The sequence below is a fragment of the Nicotiana tabacum genome, chromosome 13 (assembly GCF_000715075.1).
Source record: "Nicotiana tabacum cultivar K326 chromosome 13, ASM71507v2, whole genome shotgun sequence".
Lineage (NCBI taxonomy): Eukaryota > Viridiplantae > Streptophyta > Magnoliopsida > Solanales > Solanaceae > Nicotiana > Nicotiana tabacum.
This window is the reverse complement of record NC_134092.1, coordinates 75,592,517-75,602,029: the sequence shown is the minus strand read 5'-3', so window position 1 is coordinate 75,602,029 and position 9,513 is coordinate 75,592,517. Positions and strand designations below refer to the sequence as shown.

Genomic DNA, 9,513 nt, shown 5'->3' with positions numbered 1-9,513 from the left:
AAATGCATTTTTAAGATTTAACCGCATTTTAAATGCATCGTTAAAGTATAAAAATCCCAAAAAATGAATAATCTAGTCATTTTCTGCATTTCAGGTTTAGTTAATTATACTTTTGTTAACTTGTAATATTAATTAATTATTTAGTTAATGGTTACATAAAATAGGTAATCAGGTTAATTTTGCAAAATCAAGCCTAAATTAGAACATTGAACTAAGTGGCTAATGTTGAATTTTAAAATAAAAGATTAAAGGGGCCATCTGTTCTCCATTTCAATTGGGCTAGGCAATTTTGACGACCGGGTTACTTCAATAACCCAATACTCATATCAGTCCAAATACCCGGTCCAGGAAGACCACTCATGCTGTTTCGTGTCAAGTTTTAGTCAAATTTTCATCTCTACCCTTCATTCCCTTTGATCCGACAATCGAAAATTAATTTCCCATCTCATAAAATGGCCCAAACGACGAAACTCTAAATCTTAATCACCCCATCGTCTTCTCCACCCCTCTACGCTATGAATCGCCGACCGAAAATTGTCTCCGCTGGACAAAGTCAACCAAATCCCCGCAAACCGATATCAATCGACTCCTCCTCTTATTCCCTATCCCATTACATCAAAATTGAACCTCCATTTTCATCCCGTTACCACTAGACTCGAAACCGTAACCGTCGTTTCCCCCTTTTCATTTCCAGCCCAATTCATGGTTGTAACCAACAGGAATTGATGTCAGTTTCGGTAGATTTCAATGGCAATCGGCGCTAGTCAACTCACCGTTGACCGGCCAGAATCTAATTTTCTCCCGTTGGCTCAGGATTTTTGAAAGGTATTTCTCTACTTTTCCCTTTTTACTCCTTCCTGCCGTCTTGTTATTTCAATGGCAGAATTTGGGTTAGGTTCTCTATTCTTAGCCTTTGTTCATATACGTTCTCTAGTGTTTGCATGTTTACTAATAAGCTAGATTTCGTGTCAAAATTTATTTGCTTAGTGATTGTTTGTTAAATTTGGATTATTTTGCTGTCTTGATTTGTTGGTTAATTGTGAGGATCTGATAGATTGGACTTGTTCTCAGCGGGTGTACAAGCCCATGTGTCCATTGGGTAAGCAATTTCCTGGGTCGGACAGATGGGTCTAAGCCCATTCTTTTTCCTTTAGAATCTGATAAGGTTTATAATAGGAGGCCGTAATTCGGGGAAGGCTGTTAAAAGGGTAAGGTAGAAAATGTAAAAGCAGGGGTTTAAAGGGGTAATTGGAAAAATAAACTTAAGAAATCTTTTTGTTAACTGCTTGGGAAGTTTTCAGGAAATAGGGAAAAGGACTAAGTAGCAAAGAAGAAGAGGAAACCCTCTAGAAAGAGGTCGTGTGAGGGACATAGGTGTTTAAAAGCAGAAGGAGTAGGGGGTGCAAAAGAATTTAAAAGGAAAAGCCCTAAATTCTAGATTATAAGTAGGTGTTCTTCCTCACATATGAGGGACTCTTCATCAGTTAAGAAACACACATTAGGCTGCCCATAAAATACTAATTTAGAAGAAGAAAATGCATAAAAAATAAAGAAAGATTGGATAAGAGAAGGATTGAAAAGGCTGTTTTGAATTCTGTTTGTTTGCTTCGTATTTTTCTGGATTTTCAAAGAGTAAATTTAGTCTAAAGTGGTTCTAGTTGCTGCTGATTTTGTTGTCTTGTTCGCTGAGCTCCCTCCATCCTTCTTCTTTCTTAGCCTTTATTTGGCATTATAAGTGGTATGTGAACACTAGGTACACTTTTCTTACTTTGTATCTCGACTCTTCTGCATGATGAATTTCTAATTTTTGTGATGTGACCTTTGTTTGGCTCATCTTCTAATTTTAATTATTGGTTACATGCTAAACATACTTGAAATGCTTGATACAATGACTAATTGAATAGTTAAGGCATGTTGTGAGCATAATTAACAATAAAATGATTATCAACATCAAGTTATGATTTCGTATAAAAATCTATGAACATTAAGGCTTATTAAGTTTGAAGGAGTGCAATTGTTATATTATTAATGTCATATGTATAATTTTCAAAAGATTGACTGGTGGATCTTAGTCTTCACTTTTGTTTGCTTGATGGATGTGCACGAGATATGGGTGTAAATTCCGAGTCCGCATGAATAAATGCTAGGCTAGACGAATTGGAGATAGTTATTCACATAACTGAATCCAGATTAGCAAAATCCATGTAATTCCTGTTTTGTTTAAGCCGTGATGTATGATTAAAATGTTGATTTCATCAGCTGTGTATTTGGTTAGATTAATGATTGGAAGTTGTGGTTGCCACTGTTGGTAACTAGTATTTAGTTTTGACGGTCCTTTTTTAGAAGCCCAGATCTTTCGAAGTTAATGAAGTTGGACTAAACTTGAATTCAGCCCAGCCAGGCCTGGTACGACTAATTATAATCACGCCTATCCTCAGGCCCATCCTTTAATTGATATCCTTTGAGGATTTTGGGCTTTATCATTAAGAACTCGATTGGGGCCTAGTTAAATCCAGCAGGCCAGGCCTGCATCCTTCGCGTATGGCTTCATCTATTAGAAGGCAGATTTAAACGAGGCCCAAACTTATAATTTTTCTTTAATATACAAAACCAGCAAAGTTGTGGTTCTTTAGACTCGTTAAAAATCCGTTGCTGATGCCTTTTATAAAATGAACCAATCAAATTCTCATTTTCAATTGTGATCTTTTGTAGTGCTAAGCAATCTTCTCATCACAACATTTAGTTAATAGAAATAACCAACAATAGGAATAACATCAGTCTTAATTGATTAAATAGAACCCAAACAATTAATTAGTCCAAGTAAAAAGATTATACGTGGCCTATCACAACATATCCATATGCAATGATCTTAACCAAATAACCTTAAACTAGTTTAGGAAAATACCTTATGAACATTTGTAGTTGCTTTAGGCGCGCTTATAAAAATAAATCATCGCATTTTTGGGTACGGTTCCCGTGGCATAATTATGACACCTAATTCAACAATTCAAGTGTGTGTTCGTGAAACTTGATCCTCAACTTCAAATAATTTGATAAATAAACATATTGTAAATTGCGGGTGCATTTCACGTGACGTGATTTATAATGTGTACAAAATAACAAGTGTACGACATCGTAACTTGTTTAAAATAAATTCCATTAATTGTTAAAAACATACAATTAAAAGCGGTAAAAGGTAAATGCACATAAGTTTAAAATATATAATAATCAAATTAATTAAGCCAAATATAATTGTTAAGTGACCGTGCTAAAATCACGAAATCCAAGCATGCTTCACACCTTCTCCCAGGTTAACATAATTTTTTACACGATGTTCTGTATTTCGCACACTTAAACAGAGTCAATTTTCCTTAAATTGGGATTTAAAATAAATCGGTGACTAGGAATACCATAATTAAATTATTTCAAGTGGCGACTCAAAAATTAAAATAAAATTAATTCCTTTTCAATAATGTCACTTAAATCGAAAAAATTCCTTTCTTTCCACAATCCCCGAGAAAAAGGAGGTATGACAGCTCTGGCGACTCTCCTGGGGACACGAACCTAGAATCTGTGGTTCAGGGTTCAGAATTCGAGCTTAAAGTACTTTTATAATTGTCTTCTTGTGATTGTCTAATATTACATATTTAGGCCTAATGTGCTAAGTGCCGCTTATTTGTAGCTTTAATATTTGTGAATTGTATATAAACAACTGTTACGACACCCTTCTTCTCTCTGAGTTTACTGCATCTACTGTGAGCGCACGTATGTGTGGCTCTTTTCTTTTAGAAGTGTCACACCCATAATCTTAGAATGGGGATCAGATTAGTTACAAAGCCAGATGGCTGTTTGGTTTCCGGTATATTACCCCCCTCCGCCGGCTCGAGTTGTCTGCTCGGGTAAGCTAGGTCTAGAATTCCACGCCATTTAAGGCTTTACCCTAGAATAACATAGCCCCATGCTGGATCCCTAGTAGGTACACTTGTTTACATCATGTGTATTTGACTTTGGGGACTCAACACAGGGGTTGAGTCCGTCTAGGACAATTGTACCTAAGATTAAAAGACCATGCGTGATGCATCTTACATGCTACTTATACATTTGTTTGGTATGTGTTGCATGTTGACTGGATTCTAAAATAGCAAAGAATCGCGAAAAATTAGGAGAGAGAATATATGAGAGAAATTCACCCGTTTTGTTTGTAAAATTCCGGTATTTGAAAAATCCTGAAACCTTATCAAAAAGTTTAAAGGTGGTTACCAAATGAGCCAAAATCTTCAAAGTGTCGTGCATCCTCCCTGTTTTGAAAAAATTTACCGAACTACGCGGGTCTAATTCTCACTGGTCGTGATATACGTAGGCAACCTTCATCAGGTTTGGCCCCGCCTTTTACAAGTATGACCAAAATGAGAACTATAGTAAGTAGATTCCAAAATAAAGTCGTGTTACGCCGTTCTTGTCCAAATAGCCAAGAAATGTTCCTTCGAGACGCCGAAAGGTTGTTTTTACCAAAATAGCAGCATTGGGCCCTTTTTCCTCAAACTTTGTGCCACTTGAGCAGGCACAACCCTAAAATCATCCCCCGAAGTGCTGAAGGGTCGTGTTTACAATAGTGGCCACCTGAGTGTTTTTCTTGGTTTTAAAAATCAGATTTTTGCGAAATTTATTTTTCTATAGTTATTTTGAAAATAATATCCCTTTTTTGACCCATTTTATCCTTTAAATGTGCAGAATGAGCACTATCCAAAATTTACCTCTACGAGTCATAGATGAGATCCCATTGAAGCTCCATATATGGTGGGATGACTTGGGGTAAAAAGGATGGGATCTAGTCAATCATTACTTGGGGGGCACTCACCAGTTTGTTAAAGATTAAGCCCAGAAGTGACTTGATAGGGGTATTGGTGCTATTCTGGGATCCAGCTCACAATATGATTCGTTTCTCGAACTTTGAGCTAACACCTACTTCAGAGGAAATAGCGGGCTATGCTGGAACTACAGAAGGGTTAAGGTAAAAAAATATTTGATAGCCCTAAGGATCGTCATTCCTCACAGGTTTTTAGATCTCTTGAAGATAAGAAGGAAGATTAAGACCGTGGACCTGGCAGATGGGTTTTGCTCTTTCCAATTTTTGTATCAGCATTGTGGGAATTCGAAGGGGTTTGAGATTCAAGAAAACGGGCTTTGCAACAAAGGCAATCGGACCAAGTGGGAGATGCACAGGGGTTTTGATTTCACAGTGGCATTTTTAGGCACCTTGGTGTTCTCGAGAGAGGATAGAAACATTGATTTACGCCTAGCCGGAGTTGTTCTAGTTTTGACTACCCAAGACAAAAGAACCCTTATACCTATGATTGTATTAGACATATTCCGAGCTTCGACATCTTGCAAGGCCGAAGCCAAATTTTTTAGGGATGCATCCTATTGCTACAAATGTGGTTGATAGATCACTTTTTTCATCGTCGCATATATATGAACTGCGGTGCTAGGGGCCAGTTGCATTGAAGAGTTTGAAAAAAGGGTGACTGGTTTCATAATGCCAGAATGGGTTAGGGCTTGGATCACCCGCCTTCGTTCATTAACTTCAAACCAAATAGAGTGGACTTTGGGTGGCTTCTTGTAGATGAGATCACATACATGCCAGCTACCGGGCCTTATTTTCTCTTGATGGGTCTTAGGAGTATCCAGCCTTATGCCCCATTGGAGAGGTGCTAGCTAGTTCCTAAAGATGAGGACCTTAGTGTTCATGTGGTCGAATTATATCCTGAAGCTCAGTTCCCTGAAAACATAGTCTGAAAGACCTGCGAAGAGAATGCCAGTATTTGGGGCCAGATATCTGAGTACATGATTTATCAAAGGGTGAGGTTGAACTCGGATATGCTACTTAGTATGGAAAGAGAGCAATGGTAAATAATGAGTCTAAAAGACCAGCCAAGAGGCCCCACGTCCAAGAGTTTGGTGATAGGGCACAAGAACACTGAGCTTGGGTAGCAAAAATAGAAAAATACAGGGCCACAATCAATACCCTACAAGAGCAAGTGAGGGTCCTTAGCTTTGAGAAGGAATTGCAAGCTACCGAGGATGACAGAGAAAAGAAGAGATTGGCTCGCGATAATGTGGCCCTTCGAACCCAACTCTGAGAGATGAAAAGGGCATCAGAGGTACAAGTAAGAAGTGAAAGACATCAATAAATCATCAAAAATTTGAGGCAGTGTGTGTTTGATCACGCAACCGATTTGACAAAAACTAAGAAAGAGATAGCAAGGGCCCGTGAGAGGATAGTTCAATTAGGTGAAGATTTTGAGAACCGCCTAAGGTTGGCCTGCCAAGCAAAGCAAAATCACGAAGAAGAAGTTGCTGGTTTAAGGAAAGATTTGGCCATCCTTGAAAATAAAATGAGTCAACAAGTTAAGGACTTTAAGGCAGAAAGAGAACACTATTACAACTTGCTAAACCAGTTGTAGGGGAATGTGGTAGACCCACAAAACAAGAGGGATCAGACATAATACTTGGTAGGAGCCCGAGATCTACATATTAGACTAATATTTCTGGACCAAAGAATCACGAAGTTCAGCATTCAGGAAATATCCGACTATGCTGCCAAGAAATGCAATGACTGTGAAAAGATGACCATGGTCATGTTCTTCTCCACAATGTTGACTTTTGTTGGCCAGGTCATGAGTGATCTAGAAGTTTTTTATTGGAAACATACCGACGCAGTGACTAACAGATGTCACACGAGGCCCTGCTTGTCCATTGTATCAGTTGCGTTTGATTATCGAGTCTGTAGTTTACTTTCCCACATCAAGTCTGTTGTTTATTATCCATTTCGAATCTGTTGTTTATTGTCCATTTCGAGTCTGTTGTTTATCTTTCACTTTGAGTCTGTATGTTTTTTTCTAAGTCAATTTTAATATCATTTAAAGTCTTTGTATTAAAAACCCAAAAAGATTTTTGTTTAATGAAATATTGAAAACTTATAAATTCTCTCCTTTTATTTTTGCATTTATTTTTCTGAACTACGTGATGGTCTGATTCAAGCGACATCATGATACGTAGGCAATCCTCGAAGGATGCGATCTAAAACCCGAACAAAACCACGAATGAAATATGAGTGGAAAAAGCAAAACAAAAAGAGAAAACAAAGAGCGATAAGACCAAAAAGAGAGTTTTAAAAAAAAAGAAAAGAAAAGAGAGATGTAATATAAAAGAGGTATGAAAAATAGAGCGAGATAATAAATAAGCCGGGATGAAACATGCAACCTTTCAAATACACGATAGAAGCGTTTTTAACTGTTAGGTGCATTGCATCCGTACTTACGATTTCCTATCTGTTAAGTGTCACGTCCAAAACTCCCTAGACATGACTGGCACCCAGCTAACACTACCCGCTAGGCGAACCAATTCCTGTATTCTTAACCCTTTTATAAGCATTGAGAGAAATACGTACTAGTTCAAACGCATTAAATATTACTAAATATAAAATAATTATCCAACTAAAACCATAATTTATTTATAAATTATGATGAGCCCTCAAATAATAAATCTCTAACCCAAATTCCATACTAAGACAGTGCAACATCTAAATAGAGTAATAGAAGTCAAACCGACGGGCATGCAAACCCGAAAGAAATAATAAACATAAGATAGGTAGAACTGAAACAGTGGCCTCCATGAATGATGTGGCGGCTCACCTCAGCAATGGAATCCACTCAACGAACTTGTTAGCCACTAGTCTCGTCCTCGTCAACAGTATCTGCATGGACATGCAAGTAAGGAGTGAGTTATACGTAAATATAACTCAATAAGATTCTCGACCCGCCACTCTGAATACCTATGGAATAAGTGTTCGAAAATACAAACACTCAACGAGCACATAAATAATATGCCCAAAAATTCTTTCACTATATAATAACTCTATAAGGCCCAAACAATTATTCAACAACAATACCATATATCTCAGCACAATCTATACTAAGGACTTGTCATAAACGACAATGAAAAAAATTAACCATACACCCCAACGAGTCCACGACAACATACACAATGCCTCAAATCTATCACGGCGGCATACACAATACCCTAAATATATTACGGTAGCGAAGAAATAATTTCTAACGCCCCAACGGCATAGCACGAGGCTATGCCACATCACACCACACAACAAATCACTTATAAATATTTTTAAATTTTTTTACAAAATAATATATATTTGTGGCTGGTCAAAGACCACCGATTCTGTCGAGCGCACGCTAGTCCCAACACATAGACCTGTCAGACAAAACATACTTTCAAAATGGGTTTTGAAAAGGCAAACACCAAAGCTTAAAGTCTCACTTTCCCAACCTTGCAACATCCAGAACACCAAGCAAACAACCTCCAATCTCCTCAATCTATCTAAAATATTAAATAACACGTCCTAATTAAGCTAGGTGAATAATTTTCATAATCTTAGGACGAGTCAAAATTAAAGTTAACCCTAGTCTAATTAATAAAATATGTACACAATTCGTTAAACGCAGAACGTGAAAGAGAATACCGAAAAAGAGTTGGCTGCAGAATGCATTCTGATGCTTAATCCACCTAACTCATTATAATTATTCTAATCATTGTCAACCATTGAATCATAATTACTCTAGCCTCTCATTATTAAATAATTATTGGCTAATCATTAGTATTCTAATTTTTTAAAAGAAGCAAAAGTATAAATCGAAAGTTGAATTTCTGATGCAAGTTACTGCCATCCTAATATTATTGGCTAATCATAATAATAATCATTAGTTTATTATGATGCCATTATTTTTTTAAAAAAATATCTCTACAAGGTATGTATATATAATACTCAAAAGTGTGAGCTAACAAATCAAAGTAAATCTCCACACCTGAGCTATTAAACCTTCACAGTGCTTGTTTCAATTACTTCCCTCAATCCCGCCGTCCAACCCCCCTGAAGCTCTCCTCTGTGTTTCCCTTATATATGCTTCAGGAACAAAGGGATCAATTTCCCTAGGTCTTAAAACGTGGCAGCTACAAAAGATTGGGCTTGGCCCACTTACTGTATCCCTTTAATGAAAATTAATTTCTAAGGTTTGTGTAGTGTGTGGCCCAATAGCTACAAGTTAAATAATTTTTTTTCTTTCTCAAATTTTACAATTAGTAAGTATACATATAAAATTTCGGGTTATTACATTCTCCCCCACTAAAAAAAATATTCGTTCTCGAATGTTAAACAAGCAATACCTTAAAAAAGAGAGGTACGAATACTTCTTCGTTACACTCAATTTATCTTTTCATATTTTCACTACATACGCCTCTTCTAATATATTTGAAAACTTATTAATAACTACAACTATTCTAAAAGTCAAAATCTGAACTCTAGTGTCTAAAATCATAGTTTGATATGTTGAACACTTTCTATTCATCTCATGTAAATCCTTCGTATAAGGAACTTCCTCTATTACAACCCATATTCGCATACGTTAGATCACGCCGTAAGTTAGTCGACGTAATTCC

At 36.9% G+C, this 9,513-nt stretch overlaps 2 long non-coding RNA genes across 2 annotated transcripts; one reads left to right on the top strand and one right to left on the bottom strand.

Moving 5' to 3' along the window:
- Positions 1 to 348: 348 nt before the first annotated feature.
- Positions 349 to 6,984, top strand: LOC107797689 (uncharacterized). Its single transcript, XR_001650738.2, has 2 exons — positions 349 to 825; positions 4,732 to 6,984. It is a non-coding gene; the product is annotated as an uncharacterized LOC107797689 (long non-coding RNA).
- Positions 6,985 to 7,450: 466 nt separating this feature from the next.
- On the bottom strand, positions 7,451 to 9,006 carry LOC107797688 (uncharacterized). Its single transcript, XR_001650737.2, has 2 exons — positions 8,883 to 9,006; positions 7,451 to 7,756 (listed from the first exon to the last, which is right to left on the bottom strand). It is a non-coding gene; the product is annotated as an uncharacterized LOC107797688 (long non-coding RNA).
- Between the last annotated feature and the right edge of the window lie 507 nt (positions 9,007 to 9,513).